Source organism: Aegilops tauschii, chromosome 2, assembly GCF_002575655.3.
Source record: "Aegilops tauschii subsp. strangulata cultivar AL8/78 chromosome 2, Aet v6.0, whole genome shotgun sequence".
Taxonomy (NCBI): Eukaryota; Viridiplantae; Streptophyta; class Magnoliopsida; order Poales; family Poaceae; genus Aegilops; species Aegilops tauschii.
In genome coordinates, this window is record NC_053036.3 from 578034395 (window position 1) to 578040253 (window position 5859).

The 5859-nt window shown below is 44.2% G+C and overlaps 1 long non-coding RNA gene across 1 annotated transcript; it reads left to right on the forward strand.

The window, feature by feature from the left end:
- The first annotated feature begins 1338 nt into the window (after positions 1-1338).
- LOC120973753 (uncharacterized) lies at positions 1339-2259 on the forward strand. The gene is made up of 3 exons (XR_005769134.3): positions 1339-1554; positions 1663-2084; positions 2185-2259. It is a non-coding gene; the product is annotated as an uncharacterized lncRNA (long non-coding RNA).
- The last annotated feature ends 3600 nt before the right edge of the window (positions 2260-5859 follow it).

The window sequence follows — 5859 nt, forward strand, 5'->3', positions numbered from 1 at the left end:
ACGGCATATACTGATACCAAGCCTCGGTATGAATGGCATATTTTCTAATCTTTCTAATCTTCAAGCGCATTGCATCCATCTTGATCTTGTGACCATCGACGACATCCGCAACATGCAACTCCAATATCATCTTCTCCTCGTCAATTTTTTTATTTTTTCCTTCAAGTAATTGTTTTCTTCTTCAACTAAATTTAACCTCTCGACAATAGGGTCGGTTAGAATTTCCGGTTCAACCACCTCCTAGATAAATAAAATCTATGTCACGCTGGTCGGTATATTTGTCATAAACAATAAATGAATCAAATAGTTATAAAAAGATAATATATACCACATCCGAATCTTAGACAGGACGACGGCCGACGGGGGCGGATACCAAAACCATCGCACTATGTAATAAGAAGGAATAAAATAGTAAGAAAATTAGACAAGTATCTATCTAAAGTAAGAATTTTTTTCTTTCAAAAAGAAGATAAGAACAAGAGGCTCACCACGGTGGTGCCGGCGACGAGATCGGCGCGGGCGGTCGACGGCGGTGAAGACGGGAATGGGACGTGACGGGCCGCTAAACCTAGACAAATCTCGAGGAAAATGGAGCTTTGAGGTCGAGCTTCGAGAGGACAAAGCTTAACTAGTGTGGTTTGGGCATTTCATCGAACACCTCATGTGCATAGGAGGTGAGCTAGAGCACCACAAAGCCCTCCCCTCGCCGGCCAGAGAAAAACAGAGCACTGGAGTGCTCTGCTCGCGGGCGAGGGGTATATATAGGCACCTCATTGGTCCCGGTTCGTGGCATGAACCGGTACTAAATCCGGGCCTTCTGTCCCGGTTCATGCCAAGAACCGGGACAAATGGTTGTGGGCCAGGAGCGAGGACCATTAGTCCCGGTTCGTGGCTCGAACCGGGACAAATGGTTCCATACGAACCGGGACCAATGCCCACGAGGCCCCGGCCGGCCCCCTGGGCTCACGAACCGGGACGAATGCCCCCATGGGTCCCGGTTCGTGACTGAACCGGGGCTAATGTGAAAACTGCCCTGTGACCTAAGCCCTGTTTTCTACTAGTGTACATAGATCATGGGGAATTTTAATTATTCTCAAAACTTACCTTGTTTCCTTTTTGGCATAGCACAGGACTAGTTCTTCTCTCAGATTCACCATTTGTTTTTTGCTGTAGGTTTCCTTGTGTTTGTCAAGGAAACAAGTGAAGGGAGAAGAGGAAATCCCATTTCTTAATCAAGTCGATGGACAGTCAGGCAAGGTTGAACATGAAATTTGTACAGTCTCTTCAGTGTTAGTTCAGAGGAGCAATGGATCTGCAGGGATTTTGCAGAGAGCGGCAGTTTCAGAACACCGCAGTTTTGACAAAGGACCATTTGAGTGGTGAAAACAGTTTTACCATGGAACATTGATAGGTTGTACAACAGTGATGCTCTCATTGCTTGTTTTGGCATTGATTTACGAGAACTAAGCACCATGTTGCATCATCGAGGAGCTAGAACAGGAGTTAATCAGGAACCATCCTGAAAATCATACTAGAGTACTAGACTGATCCAAGGTAAAAAAAAACTTCGCTGTCTGCCCTCATCCTAATATCCAACATCAAGTCATCTTTTGCATTTGATTTACCTCATAACTGCAAACTCTGTTTTGATCTACTTTACAGGTTCTCTGTCTTGGGAGTTGTACACCTTTTAGCCTTGTTAAATCCTCCCCATCCATACAAAGTCTGCACATGAGGATCTTGTGTTGTATCTTCTTACTGTACATAGTAGACAAATCTGGTAAGTACGTGTTAAACTCCTCCAACCATATTACTGATACCTAGATGTTTTCTCTTGAACTGTGAAGTATCAAGAAAGTCAACATGGTCCTCAGTTAACGCTATTTCAGAATTTCCTTCTCTTCCTTCATGGACGAAATTTATCATGCATTCAACATTTTATTTATTTGTTGTGGTTGGTTCTGAGATACTTTGCAGTTACATTTTGATCGTCACTCAACAAGACTGGCTGGTGTGCTTAGCTTGTTTGGTTGTGAGGATCATAATGGTAGAATATATATTGCTGAGTTGCTACTGAATATAAGGTTTGCAGTTTTTTCAGCTCGGCATTACATTGACACCGATTCAAGTTGTTCTTGCATTCATCATAATTATTGTTGCTTAATGAAATTTTGTTAATTACAGGACCTTTACAAGAATACCCTTCATACCATCATAGTGCTTGCGTGTTGCCTGGAGCCAGCCGAGATATCAGGTATGCCCAATGTTGCCTATTCGCACACATATAGAAGTCTAAAAGGTTACTCGTGTATTTATCTTAAGTTCCAAACTTTTAGACTAAACTAAGCTTCTTGGTTGCTTGATAGATGTGGCATGTGGACAAGTTTGGAATTCAACAATTAAGTAGTAGCAGATCTGTGCTAAGGTTAGTAAACCCCCTGCTGAAATTCACGATCGCTTTAGCTATGATAGGTTGTATTCAAAGTGGAATTGTCAAACTCTTATTACCTCATGAGACCAAAGTTAGAGAACTTGTTGCTTTCTTCATATGTCGGCAGTCTAGCTTTTGAGCACGCTCATAATCTCTGAATTCATTGCCATTCTGAATTAAATAACACGGGAGAGTTTTCAGCTGATACATTTAGTCGTAAAGGTAGAGAACACTTGTTACTAGGTGATTGATGAACATGTATTGAGCAAAAAGACTTGAGCTTGCTAATTTTTATTCATAGAACCAGCTGAGTTGAGTATGGTGAAGGTGATTTTATTCTCTTCTTGATTTGGAGTATTTTTTCTATCCCACCAATGCCAAAAATAGAGCAGATTCCATGAGCCTTTTTAGTGCGTATTGTTAAGTTCGACGTTCCTCTAGTCTGAAGTCTTTCAAAGCCAGTCATTCTCTTCGCGTAACTTTACACTTCCTAACCTCTTCACTCGGCATTGCGTTCCTTCATAAGGATATCATGAACATTACCAGTGTACATATACAAATCCCAGAAATTAAACCATACCTACCTATATAATGCATCACTCCGCACTGGGTATTCCATAGTAGTTGATTATTCCATGAGCACAGTCATCAAAGTTCGAGAAGACTCTAAAGCGCTTTATTGCCATCAACCCTGCAAAATTCCTTATTATGAAGAGCTATATTCATCAGCATTGATTCCTCTCTTAGATACAAATGGAAAAAAAGAAATAAAGAAAAAGAGAGATGAGCACCATGCAAAAGATCAAAGGGTTCTTGTGCAGATTGATCAAACTACTACCTATGTGCAGATCAATCAAAATACTACCTATGCATATCGATAACAGGAACATCACTCACATCCTGGGATTACCTTACATTGCATAGGCCTCTCAAATCATTTCTTTGGTGTGACTCCATTCCCTCCCACATACCCTATACTACTTTTTCCAATGACTGGAATGTGAAGACTTCTTTGTACTGGAGTTGAACTCATATTTAGCTTTAGAATCTAGATTTCAGATTTGCTAAAAAAATTTGAATTACTTTACCAAGCTCCAGATAAGCTTTCCACAAATATCAAGTAGATAGGGAATACTTGGGCTACTGGCCAGTGAGTGCTATAATTAAGTGATGAGAGTAATTCTGGATCATCACGAGGTAATTTCGCTAGATACCTGCTCTCGGAAGGTTAACAAGGAATAAAATTGTTGGTTACTCCTGTTTCCTTTTGTTCTTGACATCGAAGTCAAACAACCAAGTGACTGGTGTTCAAAAACTTCTATAGCTATATTGTTGATGTTGTTCACTCTCAAAAAATGAAATCTGTTCCCTACTGGCAATGATTCAGAGTAGTTATTTAAGTGTGTGCTCAATCGCTAGCTTGCTACTTTGATAAGTTTGTGGGAACTGTCTCTACCCGAAGCTCATGAAGATTTCAATAATTGTTTGCACATGAGCACTTGTTTGCAGTCTAGCTATGCTAAGCTTTCAGGTATTTCGCAAGCACGTGGGCAAGTTGAATCAGGAGCCTAAATCATCTGGCCGCGATCTCTGACTCTTTTTATCAAGGGGAGAACCAGAAAGGGAGAAGCCTGAGATGAATCATACCTTTTGTTTCTCTTTGTAGCCACTTTCTCCCTGATAATGCTATAAGGAAGAAAGAACGGTTTTTTCACACCTACTATTTTCCTTGTAGCTTCAACCTGTAGCAGGTTTCGATGATTGGTACGAAAACAGGGCAAAAAAATTCATTTGTTTTTTTTGGTGTGGACATGTATGTTCGGTGAAATGAAATGCAGTTCTTTGCAATAGTATCTTCATATCTGAACCTATGCTTGGTTGTCAATTTTAGGTTGCCTGCGCTAACGCATAATTAGATAAAGACACTGTAATGGTTCACTGGAGAATCTTCCTGGTTGCCTTTTGATACCCAACTGGCAATCTGAACCAATCACTGTTGCCATGTTGTTTTTCCTTTCTGTGACACTGTAATTTCTGGTTACAACGCAAGATCCGAATGCACAAAACACACCTATTGCTTGTCTTGTGAGCAGAGCACAGGGTATGAGTGTGCTTGTCTTGTCCAGGCCAGATCGATCTGTTGAGATTTGAGTTTGTCTTTGGGCCCTTACTGAAGAAGTAGCATCCCAGGAGTAAGGGTCGTTCATCAGGGCGCACTCATTGAGTTGCGACCATTAATAACCAGCAACAGGGGAACATGTTGAACGAGCAAACTCTACTAACCACGCGCTAGATCCGAGCCAAGTCTCCCATTTTCAGTTTCGCGACGTACGTCTGCTCTGCTTTCTCTGTCTATGCGTCTGTGCTGTCTTCTCCGTCCAGATCAGGAAGGAACCACAGAAAAGCAACGCCTTGCCATGTGAGGAGCGATGAAGACTTGGGTGCGAGATTTGAAGCTCGGTCTTGTATTTTCTTAGCCGACAGCTATTTGTTAAGTTCCATCGTATCCGTTGGTTGGGGCCATCGTAGCCAGCTCTATCTTTTCATTTTTGAGATGAACGCCTGCTCTGCCAGAATTGTCCCAACTGGTGGTTCAATTTCTGAGATTTTACTCACACTCAAAATTCAGGTGTAACTATTAACAGCAGAAGCTTCAGCTTTGCTATATCGACAGCAGAGGCTTGCTTTGCTTCAGCTTTATGCTGTTGCCACTGTCGAAAAAGGTTTCCCCCCGCTTTGTATTACAAAGCATCAACATCGATCACTTAGCAATGCTCGGGCGAGAAGCACAACAAGCCCAAAAGAAAAAGAAAGAAGAAAGAAGAAAGAAATGCCAACAACGGCAGCTTGACAAAGCGCGGAGACCCGCCACCGCTGCGCCCTCCGGACTCGACCCACCACATACCAAGGCTCCGATCTGCCGCGTACCAAGCAGCACCTCCAAGAAGGGATGCGACGCCAACGACGCTGCTGCCCGGACGTGTCCTAGGGTTTCCCCCGGCACGCGGAAGGGAGTGGGGGATGGATACCTCCGACACCCTCCAGGAAGGAATGGTGGCACCCGCGGGTGTCACCGCATCGGAGCCGGAAAAGCCGGCAAGGGATTTCTCCCGAATTCCAACCCCACCGCCCAACCAGGCCGGAGCCAACCAGCCACCTCGCCGCCCACCAATGCGCCACCGCGGTCTTGACGCCACCCACGCCGCCTCACTGAGATCACCACCACGAGACCAAGAGGATGGAGAGAGACGCACGAGGCGACGGAAGCAGCAGCACCGGAGCCACGCGGGAGGGAACTACCTCCACCGCTGTCGTGCAGGAGGACCGAGACTCCGGCACCGTCGCGGTCGCCGTCCGGACGCAGCAGCAGGGCATACCTGGCCGCCCCTGGCCCGGCCAGACCCAAATCGGGCCTGTAAAGCCCCGCC